Here is a 13,741-nt window from a genome sequence, read left to right as displayed (position 1 = left end):
TCAATCTATGTGAGTACAGTTCCGTGGTCATACTGATTCATTATATTTTCTCACTCTTTCACCTCTTGATATTTGTGTATGTTAATTTTTTGTGAACCTTTAGACTTCCCCAAGTGAAGAAAAAAAATGTCAAATTTACCACTAGACTGCAGGCGACAATTTTCAGAGAATTATTTATTTGATAGTTTTAAAAATATAAATGTATCCCCTTGCTTCTACTGCAGTCTTAAAGTTATGATGAAATAAGATGGTTTACACAGAGGGGACTATTGGTTAAAATACGTTCAAAAATAACTGCAAATTAGGGCCTTTTTAGCGATGTTACACCCGAGCTGTCTGGAACCTAACATGTCTGGTATTGGCCATGGCAGGCTGGACCACTGCTGCGGTTCATCCTGGCAGTTCTCTGTTGATTTTGTACAGCAACTGGGGATTCCCACTGAGCAAGGGTAATTCTAAAAGAGTGAAGGTAAGTATCTACATCTCAGAATATTTTTGATCTCAGCCCATTTGTAAAGATCACTTTATCGTCTTCAATGTGCATCTGCTGACGTGTTCACTCTCCTCCTTGCTCATGTTTCCTCCCCTCAAATCTATGGGGGTTGCTGCACTATGCATTGGGGGTGCGAGGGCTGTCTTCATACTAGTGCAAGAAGAAGGCAAAGACTGAACTCTAGAAAAATTTTCTCTGACTCCCTACTCATTACAGTAGCATGTACCAGTTTCCCAGCTTCCTCTCCTCATAATATCATTTTTTCCTCTGTGATTCTTTTTCTCCATTCCTTTACTCCAGGTTTTCTCTCATATTATGCTCACTTTTCACTTTAACTGCTACCTCATGGATTGGATTGTGTCACTCTTAGCTCATAATCCCATTTGCTACCTGCATCATAACCATTCAGTTCTTTTCTAGCTGTTCTTCCAGCTCCCCAGGCTCTACACATTCATCTGACCTTTTTTGTAATTGTTGCTTTACCTCTGCCCACAACTTGTTTCCTTCTCTTTCTTGAATAGCAGTACTTGTCTTCTGTGGCATTCATCTCTTGTCTCTCTCAAAAAAAAAAAAAAATGGAAATTTCCCCTTCAATTGTTATTGCTGCAGTTCTCTTAATATGGACTCTTTTTCAGACATCACATCTTATTTTTGGGGGTGGGGGGAGTCCATCTTCCTGTGTCAGTCACTACAGCTCTGGTTTCAAAATATATAGGTTTTTTTAAGGTTGAGAAACATTTTGAAAACTTTTGCCTCTTCTCCAGCTCGTACTCTCATTACGGATAATCCCAATGTCTGTGTATCTGTCCAACATGCCATAGCTGCATGTTCTTTCATGTCTTATCATATCTATTTTTTTCTTAAGCTCTCAAACTTTCCAAAATCTCCAGCTAGGCATGTGGAAGACTTTTCTGTCACTGTTAGTGTCCCCATCCTAGTTCTTATATCCTTTCTTCTAGTAGAAGAAATATTCACTTCCTTTTACTCTTCCTTTCCCCTCCCTTTCTTATTTCCATGCCTTCATCTCTCAGTGTAAGATGTTATCCCATTAACCCTGAGCCTTGTCTCAATCCTTGTGCTTACTTCCTCCATCCTTGTTCTTATGCTGTTGATCATCTTTGAAGGAAATCCTTCAGTGCAGCCTGTTCCCTCATCTGTCAGCTCTTTCATCTTCCAGTTACTGGATTTTATGCTTAGAGATGACACTTACATGTAATCCTTGACTGCTCCATACCTGTTGTCTCATCCTCTTTTTTTATTTTTTCTATTCCAAACTTCTCTTCTTCAGAAAGAAAATAGATAAAATCCTTTATGATCTCATCTCTCTTGACTCCTTGTCTTATTTCCTCCCTTCTCTCCTCAATATTTCATTGACTATGAAGCTCTGGAGATTTGGCTTCGGAAGAATGTTCATTATTACCTTCAGGATTCAACAGTCAGGTGTGAATGCTACAGAAGACACATGGAGGGGAGCAGCAGAAAGGGAAATCAAAATAATGTTATTTAAAGCAGCCTTTGTAACTGCTATTCTGAGTGCTTCCAAGATGATGGATCTGTTTTTTGGTTCCAAGAAGGCTAAGGGAGCTAGGACATTAGCTCTAAAAGCTACCAGGAGAGGAAGAAAATGTGTGTCTCTTAAAAGCAGACCAGGTCAAATTGGAAGGTTGTATCTGAGAAGCAGATGAGCCGGAAGGTGTGTGCTGGAGTCTTAGTCTACTGATAAACCAAGGAGGGTCTGGATGATGAGTAAACTGAAGCATGCTGAAGCACCCTGTTTTATACTTTTTCTGTATGTCTGCTTTTCCTCCAAAAAACCCTGCGTCTCATCCTGAAGTGCAGCTGGAATATCTTGAGTGACTCTTTGTACCAGAAGCTGTCAGAGTAGACATAGCTGGTGAAGAGGATGTTTGTCCTGGGAAGGTATTCCAGACACTCGTTGCAACTCCGCCTTTGCTTCAAGGCCACTACTCAAACCTGGAAATGGACATTTGTTAATAATGTTTCAGTTCACAGCAGTCCTGAAGAAAAGCATCAAGTTTCTCAGTTTGTCTCAAGAAGTTTTTAACTTTCATTCTTCTAGAGCAGAGGTAGGCATGGTAGTTTCTCTGCTGGAAATGAAAGAACAAGAAAAAACAATTTATTGGGTGTTCATGGATTTGAAAGGACTTTTGTATAGGAAGCAATTGTTGGGCTACAGTTACTGATGTTAAAGATGCCTTTTTTTTTTCCCCCCCAAAACAACCGCTTTGGATAGCAAAGAGTATCTAAAAGCATGGCATCTTGCAAATAGGTTTAACCTATTCAGCCAAAGGAAAGACAAGTGGGTTATGGGACCAAGTTTATGCTTCCTCATGCAGGCTGTTCTCATTCACCACAGACAGAAGGAAAGTGATCTAGTGAATTTCATGAATATGATAGAGAAGAAGACTTACCTCCCTTAACTTGAAGTCTTGAAGTGTCCTAGAAGACAGTGGCTGAGATATTTCTGACTGTTGCTGCTAGATCTGCCAAAACTGACTGTGTTGGGAAACAGTCAAATAGCAACCGGGTAACAACACAGAAATGGCTTAGCATATAGCTTCTGTGGGAATAAGTATAACTCCCTTGCACTGTTTTTTGGGCACTGACCTTCATGAGGTGTTGCTTTTGTCTTCAGAAGTATCCATGGCCTATAAGGTGTGAGGAAGTATCATCGTATGGTCTACGATGGAAGGTGTATGGACTAACCGGGCTGGAGTCATCACTCACTCCTTTCCCCTGAAAGGGCAGCTGACAACAGAGAAGAACGATGAGGACTACAGGTGGGGTCTATAGCTGTGCTTGTGGTTGGTTACGGCCTGTGACAGCAGTTTCTCACAGGAAAGCAGAGCCTGTGATTCCCCTGGGAACAGTCTGGTTCTCCCATTTCACAATGGTGAGAGGGGCTGGGGGACCAAATCTACTTGTTGCCACTGCCCCAAAACCTGGGAGAACCTGTGACCATCTGTGAGGACTGGATCAGTGCTTGCAAACAGGAAGAGAAATATGACAGTGGAAAGTGAGGACAGTTCTCCTTCCCTCCTCTATAGCTGGTGGCTGCAGGGGTTGTGCCTAGGCCTGGGCCATTGGCAGCACATTTTGGTGGGAGAAGGGGGAAGGAGGGTCCCAGGTGCACCCCTAAAGTGTCCCTTGAAGTTGGGCAATGAGAACAAGGACTCTTGAGGAGGGAGGGTGACCGATGAAGGATATCTTGCAGTAGGCCAACAGATTTAATACCGGCAACAAATAGGTTACCTCTGAGGGAATGTGGGATTAAGGACTGCTTATCAAATCGTATTGGCCCAGTGGAATTCCTCACTGGACACTTAGAGAACAAGCTGATGTAGCCTCAAAGTCATTAACAGTTATCTCCATAAACTTGTATAAGGCAGGTGAGGCTCAAGAAGTCTGCAAGAGGATGAGCGCTCTGCCTGCCTTTACAAAGCAAGAAAAAGAGAATCTAGGGAATTATAGACTCTTCATTTGTCTTTTATTACCAAAAATTCTGAAACAAACAATGAAACAAACAACTTATAAGCACCTGGAAGAAAACAGGAGATCATTCATACCCCATATAGATTCATCAAGAACAAATGGTATCAAGCAGTTTCCTTCATGGCAGGGGAACATGGAAAAAAGCTTGGTTTTACATTTTGACATTGATAACGCTTTTGACACTTTCTCACATGACATTGCCGTAAGCAAACTGGAGAAAATGTTCTAGATGAAACTGCTATAGAGTGGGTGCAAATCTTGTTGGAATACTGTTCTTAAAGAGTATTGGTCAGAGATTCATCACCAGAAGAGAAGGATATATTGAGTGGGGTTTTAGTAGGCTACTACTCAGGATTTTCATTAGTGTCCATGAGGACGGAATAGAGAGTATGACTCCTAAATTTCACTTGATAGACTAGAGGATAGGATTGCACTTCAAAGTGCTCCTGGTGAACTTGAGAAACAATCTGGAAAGGAAGGATGAAATGCAATTAAGACAAATGACAGGTTGTGCTCTAAAAGTAAGCTTTCTGGTGTATTTAGCATGGAGGAGTCCTCAGTCAGAGTAATACATTCAGTCTTGGGCACTTCATGAAAAATACAGACCAACTGGGGAGAATCCAGAAATGAACAGCAAAAGTGATCCACATCTTAAAATGCATGACTTAGGAGAAAAGATTGAAAGACCCAAGGTTATTTAGTCTACAGAAGACAAGACAGAGGTAGCAGTTTTGAAAAACTTAAGAGACTGACAGAAAGAGGAAAGGAATAATCCATTCCCTCTGTTCTTGATAGGAAAAGAAGTAATGGACCCAAAACTAGAGAGATTTAGGTAAGTTATCCAGGTAAAAAAAACAAAAACAAACAAACAAAAAACTGTAAAAGAACAGCTCTTTTCCAGCAGGGCACGAACATTAGGCATAAGCCTTGTGGATAGCCACAATCAGAGATTTTTAAAAACAGCTTTTAGGAAAGATATAGGTGTAATGATACAGCCTCTGAGGCAGGTGAATGGGCTAGGTGGTTTCTTTAAGACCTCTCCTCTCTTAGTTCCTATGGTTCTGTGATAAATTTTTTGATACAGAAAGCAAAAGTTACTGCCTACAAGTATTAGGCTTTTATTCAAGAACTGTATTTTGTGCTTCTGTAAGTTCCTCTTCGGTTGGGAATGACCATGTTTCTATCTTGATCTACTTAGAGACAGTCACGATAATATCTACTTGTAGTCTTGCACAGCTCGATCCATTCTGACTCACACTTCCCATCTAGAAACAAACATGAAGGATCAAAAGAGTATCCTGGGATCCACTAATTACTGGAAAGGTAATATTTAGAGCACAGACAAATATTTTGAATGACTGTGTCAGGAAAGTAATGATTTCTGTTGTCATAAGCAGTGCACATATATAACTCTGATCTACCTATTCAAAGTATGAACCTCATAAGTGTTATTTTTGTATGTCTTGTTTCGATAATACAATTTTGATCTCCTTTTTATCTGTGCCATACCCATAACCAGGGTCCTGAAGCATTGCACAGAATGAAAGGGGCAAATAAGATCAGATCAAAAAATCTATATTAAAATTTTAAATAGGGAGGATGTATTTTAGATTATAAATTTCCCTATCATATTAGGCATTTAAAAAAATGCTTTTCTCTACAAATGACATCAGCTTGGAAATAACCTACAGCTTCTCTGGATATAAGAGATTAGCACACACTCCTGATAGTAGTATTAATCAGATTTTTCACTTCTATTATGCCTACACTTGACAGTACACACAAAGTGAAAATGAAACCATTTGAAATACATGGCAAAATAACAGTTTACATATTAGGAAGAGACTCAAATTCTAAATTAAAATCACACACATTAAATTCCTAGGGGAAAATGGAATAATTGCAAACCACAAATTCAGCAGTGTAGTCGTATCGTGAATTTTAGTATAGCCATTTCCAAAGCTCTTCTTTTAACCTGGAATTATATGATTAGTGTTTTTATTTCTCTTTAAATCTTGTTTATGCTGAAAGTAAAATGATGAACACTGAAGTCTAGTAGAAATGTAACATTTATAAAGTATTCTTATTTTTGAAAAAGGCTTAGAGAAAGTGAGAACTGAAATTCTAAAAAAACTAACTATACCCAAATGTTCCCTACCCCCTTCAGTCTTGGAAAATATTACTCAAATTGTCTTCCTCCTCTTTATAATTTTGGTTTGCACTTTCAGCCCCTCCTGAGTGGAAAAGAAACTATGAATACTCACATGAATTGAAGAAAAAAATTGGAGCTTTACTGTTTCTGCCTCAAAAAGAATAAGGAAACACAGAAGAGTTAAGGAAATATCATGTCCTTAAGAGATTTACAGACAAAGATATTTCAAATCAAGTAATAAACTGGAAATACATGGATTTTTAGGTACATTTCAGTGGCAAACTACTGATTTGTGCTCATAAATTGAGTTTTTGATCATCCAGGAATGCCTAATAGTGCAGAATGAAAAAGCATCTGGCATTCGCGAGAGCCTTGCCTCCAGAGAAATCTGGCATCTGGTATCAAATTGTTCCTTTGCAATCTATTTATAATAATGGCTTGCAAACATTTTTCGATTTTGTGCAAAGAATGGGCTTATAAAATGTCCTATAACAATGCAATACAGAAGTAGAAGTGAGGTTCAAGAAGGATGATCACTTAAGAAGGGACAGAGGGATGGAAAGTTCTGGCCACTGAGGAAATGTACTAATTTTTCCCAAGTGTGGGTGCCTAATAGAGAAGGCTGGTTGCTCTAAGTGAGACTTGTTTTACTTGATTTGGTAATTTGGAGTTTTTCTATAAATCATGGTGAAAGATAGGTCCTGTCAGTTGTTGAGTCCACCTTACTTTCTTACCCACCTATTTTAAGGTGGGATAAATTGCTTGCTGATGATGACTGTCTCCATTGACTGCAGAGGAACCTAGATGACTAGTTTAGACTATAAAACCTTGCTTTTAGAATAATTCCTATCCTCTAGGCTTTCTTGATATCGCCAATGGTCAGGTAGATGATCTGAATTACTTTCTGCAGGAGATAAATTTAGGTTTGTGCTCTGAATTGTTCTGCTACTATTACAGATTTGCTATCTACAAATGCTCAGTGTGGGTTTTGGACTGACGTCACTGAACGATTTTTCTTTCTGATTATTTTCTAAGAGAATAAGAAAAGAAATTTGGTTTTATCAGTGAATTCCAGTTGGTAACTTGAGTAAGACAGCAAGCCATGCTTGAGTATCTTGTCTTGTAACAGTGGACAGGGATATCACACAAATGATAACCACGCTTCTTCAGTACAAATTACTGAAGGAGGTATGGTGAGGACACTTGCATTTGCAAAATGAACTTTCACAAGTGTTTGCTGGGCGTTTTGCAAGTATCTTACATCTGGCATAACATGGTGTGAGCAATAGCCCCCCTTCTGATAGTTCCACATGCAACTAGCTGGGGCGGATGGCCTTCCATTTTAGTCCAAAGCTATCAGGTGCTGTTGTGATGTTGCTGAAGTGGGCAGCTGAAAATAAACTCCTTGCCATGATTTTGGATCTTAGAAATAAAGAAGAAAAAATTGGGAAGAGTTCACAAGTGGCAGTGAAAGATTCTGGCTTCTACCAACCCTTTTTATACCCATCTCACTTCATCCAAAGACCTTCTAGTCGTCTTTGCAAAGCCTCTCTAAAGTTATTTCATAGGCACTCAGTATATTCCCTCATCCTCAGTGTTTTCTTTCCCTGAGTCAGCATAATGTCTCTCAACCTTCCCTAGAGCAGCACCCCAGCTACCCGACTTTCCAAACATTTTCTCCCTCTTTTTCCCTAGCATTACAAGCAGGTACCCTGTTTTTTCTTCCTGGCCATTCCAGGTAAATCCATCTGTAATTCCACGAATTTGGTGGCCAGCCTCCCTAACAGCCCCATCCACAGTCCCTGTATTCTCTACAAACGAAGTACTAAAGAACAAGGATTTGTCCTTGTCCTCAAACTAATGCTTTTTGCCTATACACATTACTGACAGTTGTGAAAATTCAATTAGCTAAATTGCTTTACAAACATTTTGTGCATAAAGATCCCTTGCAGAACTGCATATGTCAGCACTTCTTCTCCATACAGTGGAGAAGAATAACTTTGGGGGCTCTGGAAAGAGTTACTGGAAGATACGAAGTCCATTACTGAGGTATCACACCAAAGGCTGGCAAGACGATTGTCCACAGAACATCATTTTTCAAAAAAAGTAAAAAATCCCTATTCTTTTCCTGTGAAGGATCATTTTCTAACCCTTCTTGGGATATTCCTTTCCACACATTGTCATGCATCTTCTTCTCTCATCTCTGAGACTTTTAACAATACCTTCTCTTTCCAAGCCTAATCTCCTTCTTTACCATCTGGCTATTAAAATAGAATTCCCTGCCTTAGCTGATTCTCCCCTGAAAGTCACTGGTATATCCTTTCCTTAGAAGCTTCAAAGGGGTTCATTTTTGATCAATATTCTTGCTAAGCAATTTGTTAAGTGGAAATATATTGCTTTTTCACAATTTAAAAATGGACCTTCCTTTTAGCAAAACTAGCTTTCGTATTGACAACTGGAATAAATGTTTTTGAAAATTAAAAGATCATTACCTTGTTGAAAATTAGCAATGGTGGAAAACAAAGGTATAAGTTTCAACAGTGACTTTTGTACATACCTCGAATACTTCCGTTGACAAATGGAATTCTTATTTCTCAAATAGGTTAAGAAAAAAAAAATTAAAAGGCTTTGGTACCCATTCTTGGGGTAATATACTCTAAGAAAAAGCTAATTCCACTTTTTTCAAAGGAAAAAATATACTCCATTAAGAAATGCGGTGTATCGGAATCAGAGGGCTACATATTATGGGAAAAAAATCATTTCGATATTTTAATAGTTAGACAAAGTTAAAAACTTTATCTTGACTTAAAATGCTGTTCTAGTTTTTTGAAAAAACCAAAAGTTTTAATTTCCTATTTTTGTTTTCTGGGTTTTATTTTCCTCTTTATAACTTTATCTAGCTTTTAATTTATTTTCCCCTTCTGGACGAAAAGAAGCCATTTAAAAAGTATTATAAAGAGAGGGAACTTACTTTTGTAAAGTTGGAAATTATGCAAAGGTTGTTTTGCTTTTTATTGTAAATAACAAATATATGAAAGCTGAGAGAGCTGCGCCTGTTCAGCCTGGAGAAGAGAAGGCTGAGAGGCGATCTCATCAATGTCTACAAGTGTCTGAAGGGGGAGGTGTCAGGAGGATGAGGCCAGTCTCTTCTCTGTGGTGCCAAGTGACAGGACAAGAGGCAACGGGCACAAACTGAACCACAGGAAGTTCCGTCTGAGCATGAGGAAAAATGTTTTTCTGTGAGGGTGACAGAGCATTGGAACAGGTTGCCCAGAGAGGTTGTGGAGTTTCCTTCCCTGGAGATATTCAAAACCCACCTGGATGCGGTCCTGGGCATTGTGCTCTAGAGGACCCTGCTTGAGCAGGAAGGTTGGACTAGATGATCTCCAGAGGTCCCTTCCAACCTCAACCATTCTGTAAATCTGTGAAAATCTCTTCAGTTTATAATTTTTACTATTTGAAACTTCAAAAGAGGATTTTTTCCACTTTTTGTAGAGAAAAGATTTAATTTAGGATCAGTTTTGTCTACATGCAGATCATGTTCTTTTTGCATCTTTATTCTAGTTAAAGTCTACTTGATTTATACTAATTAGTTCAGTCTCTTTCAGTGTCCCCTGCTATATCACATATATGGTATCATCTCTCAGGGATGTAGTCATAAAAGTACCTGGGTTCTAGGCTGAGCAAAGAACAGACCTATGTGGAAGATAGAAACACATATCTAAGAAACGTTTTTAATGTAGTCAAAGGCATTTTCCACCGAAAGTGACATAGACCTTAGATCTTAAGGTATGCTTTCATTACCCTCAAAACACAGTTCAGTTTTAGAAGACTTCATTATTGGCGGATAAATTTCCAAAGAGACTTCACTGTATATACTTAGATCTTAACCTTCCATTAGAAAGCACAATTGTGAACCCCTGGATGCATACGTACTTGTATTGACTGTCATGAAGTCTGTCAAGTAGACTGAGGAAGGCCTTGGAACTTTAAATAGTACAAAATTCCTTACAGAGACCAACATAACGGGCATAAATTAAAAAAGAGTACTGTGCAATATTATAGTGCAACTGAGAAAGCCCTTTTCATTTGAAGACAATTACGAGGAAGCTGAATGTACTGCCTCCATATATGTTGCTACTTTTTTGTTCAGTATGGGTAAGTCATCACTTACTACTTAAAAAGCCTCACAGTTTTCACTGGAAATTCTTTTTTAGTTTGTTATAATTTTGCCAGTCTATAATCAGTACTGAAATTTTGCAAGTCAGGCATTTTCCTCAATATGTTTTTTATTATTGTTTTTGGTAATAAGTGGTTGTGAGGGTGGTTCAGTTGTATTCAAGCACGATACATAGCAGCTTAACCTATGATACTTAGGTCTGAAAGTTTTCATTTGGATTATAGGGCTAGATTAATTTTGGAGATGACTATTTCTGGTTAGTTTCCAACTGTCCTCTTTAATGTTTGGTTATCAGTGTAGGAAGGATTTCCCCTCCAGTAATTAGTAATTTGAAAAAGAAAAAGGTGTCTGAACCACAGAAGCAACCTCTATTAAAATTTCATTTTAAATGTTAAACAGTCTGTACAACAAGTGAGTAAGGGTTTAATCATAAGTAAAGTATCACTGAAAGGCAGCTTGGCAAACTGGTTTGAAACCAACTGATCTGCCAAAGACAAGCACACCACAAATATTTTAGGTATATGAAAGACTATTTTTGAACTTGAGAGTCTTTTGCCTTTTTCATAAGCTATTGTAAATTCAAACTCTGAAAAATCAATTTCTATTGTTATTAAAGCACAGAAGTTCCCTTCACCACAAAGCTGCAGGCTTTCTTGTTACTCAACATAGGTGCAGACGTATCAATACAAATTTGTGCTCTGGGCTTTTCTAGTGCACTTACTTATCTCTGGATCTCATAGGGATTGTTTTTGTCTGCTCAGATAGACGATACAATTGCAAGGTCTTCTGTGAAAAGAAAACTATACACTTTGATTATTGGTTCATTGAAGTCTGTAATCTAACTCACAGATAAGAGATATGAAAAGTAGCAATCTTGTGAGGCAAAAAATAATAAATGAAATGAAGTGATTTATTTGGAACTTTTATGGTTACCAAATGTTACTGATAAGGTATGATTGTCAGTTTGCCCCATTCTAAAGCTGAAGAAAGAAAAGAGATTCCAGTTTGAGGGCAATATGATTGCATAAATAGGTTGACTGTTGAAAAGCTGTAGAAATTCTTCTGTGTTCCTGATTCACTCAGTAACTACACTGAGTAGGATCACCTAAAATTTAAATATCAAAAATTTAATCTATCTTGTTGTAAAAAAAAAGGGGACATTCCTGCTGCAAAATCCAGTCCCCCAAAGTTAAGGGATGTCACAATTGAGTTTTTCTGTATATGTGCAAGCTTACTGCTGAGCAGGTTGAATATGCATGTTTTTTGAGGTATCTTGTTTGTTTCTCATGGCTCCCAGATGATGCTTGCTCAATGAGAAGCTATTTAAAATATTTTATTAATCTCAGTCTGTGGTTCAATGTTATATTTACTCTAATTGTCCTTGGCTGAAGACAGCATATTAACTCCTATGATATTCATTATTCCTTCAATAGTGATTAATTTACCTACTTAACACTGTAACTCTAGAGGTGAGAGAGATATTGACTTATTTTTACAGAGGGGAAACCGAGGTACAGATTGATTTAGGTGTAAAAATATATACCAGTCTTGGATGCTTACTTCAAGATGTCTGGAGCTTAGTATTTTTTGCAATTTTCATGTTGGAGACATAGCTTTTACTGACTTCAGTTTTCCCTGTAGTTGTTCAGCTTTGATTCCAGAGCACCATCTCAAGTCAAGAGATGTTTCTTTAACAAGAAACTCATAATTAGTAGCCACCTGAGAAAATATTTTAGAATTTTTTCTGCTTAGCCGATGAGAAAACCCTATGACAGAGGCCGAGACAAAATGTAATTTGGCAGGACAGATTTCACCTATCTTACTCAGAGGACCATCTTGTCTCCTATGTCTTTCAGTTTGCACCTCCCAGTGTGAGTGACAAAGGAAATAAAGGTGTTACGGACAGCTGCCTCTTTCATTGCAAATAACTGACTCATTCCCAGAGACAATTCATAGTATATACAGACAGAGGTAGTAATCTCTATAGCATGTGGTCATATAATGAAGACTATTGCAATGCACTTAAGCAGGGATGTGGAGTTAAGGTGACAGATACTACTTTAATTGTCACATTTCTTAACTTTGGAGTGATTAATTTTACAGTAGTCACTTTAAAAATATGCATTTATGCATAATTTCCGAGGTCTTAAAGCACAGTTCAAAGAGGGAAAAGAAAAAGGAAATTAGGCCCTGTAGCAACATATAAGTATCAGCAGGATTGCTAGCCTTAAATCAACAACTCATGCTTCTGGCATTTGAGCTCAAAGGAGCTGGTAGTAAGGAAAGATACTCATTCTCTGTGTGGACTGCCACTGAAGTGGAATTACATTTTTATTTGGCCAGTGGTTTTCACACAAATTCCCTAATACCAGAGAAACTCAGTCCTGGAAATTTTGATTCTCTGACAGGGATCATTGTTCTGTTTTAATACACATTATTCTCTCTGGATTTTTCACTTCACCAGTGTTAGGAATTTTGTTTCAACTTATTTTTGTCTACTTTTGTCTTGTTCTTAGGCTGCTAGTTCTTTGAGGTGGGGACCACCTTTCTGTCTTGTGTGTGTAGCCACATGGTATTCTGTTATAACATGGGTTCCCACATGCTGCTGCAGCACTGGTAAACACATATATCCACACTTCATTCAGATAATTATGCCTGGCCTTCTATCAATAAAGTATGTTGCAATTAAATTTGATGTTAGAGCCTGAGATCTAGCACTGTTAAAAATGCATTATACATTCAGTTCTCAATGGTCATAGTTCATCCAACTCCAGCTCATCTGCCAGATATATTTACTCAGGGATTAATCTTTTTTTCTCCAGTATTTCTAATGCTAGACTGGTTTATAAATGTTAAAAAATATTATTTTGTTATAACTGAAGAAGTTAATTTAATTTTACCAATCTCTCACTAGAAATTGTTCAAATTTTCTGCAACAATTTATGAATAGGCCAAGAAGAGACAGAGAAGATTTCAGTTAGAAAAAAAAACTTTTCAGAAAGACTGACTAAAAACAGACTTTAAAGTAGGAAAATCAGTATCACTCTGTTTCTCAAAGCATCTGCGAACTCTCACCTTCAGTTGACCTTCTTACTCAATATAAAATATTTTAGGTGAGTTACTCTTTAGATACCTGAAGATATCTGCTATTAACTGTATGAATGTTTTTGAACAATGACTAACTTCTTTAAAACTGCACCCTGCTTCTGAAAATTATCAAAGTTGTTTTTCTTCAGCATGTGCAATGAACAGTTTAATTGTACTAATATCAGGATTCAAAGTATAGTTTCTATCTGAACTAATATTCCATAGGCAGAAAGGGCTAAACAAAAAATGTTTGCACTCAGATTCCCCAACTTCAGGATCATTAGGCAACAAATAGTATCTGATATATATACCTATA

Source organism: Struthio camelus, chromosome 1 (genome assembly GCF_040807025.1).
Source record: "Struthio camelus isolate bStrCam1 chromosome 1, bStrCam1.hap1, whole genome shotgun sequence".
Classification (NCBI taxonomy): Eukaryota; Metazoa; Chordata; class Aves; order Struthioniformes; family Struthionidae; genus Struthio; species Struthio camelus.
This window is presented reverse-complemented; position numbering follows the sequence as displayed.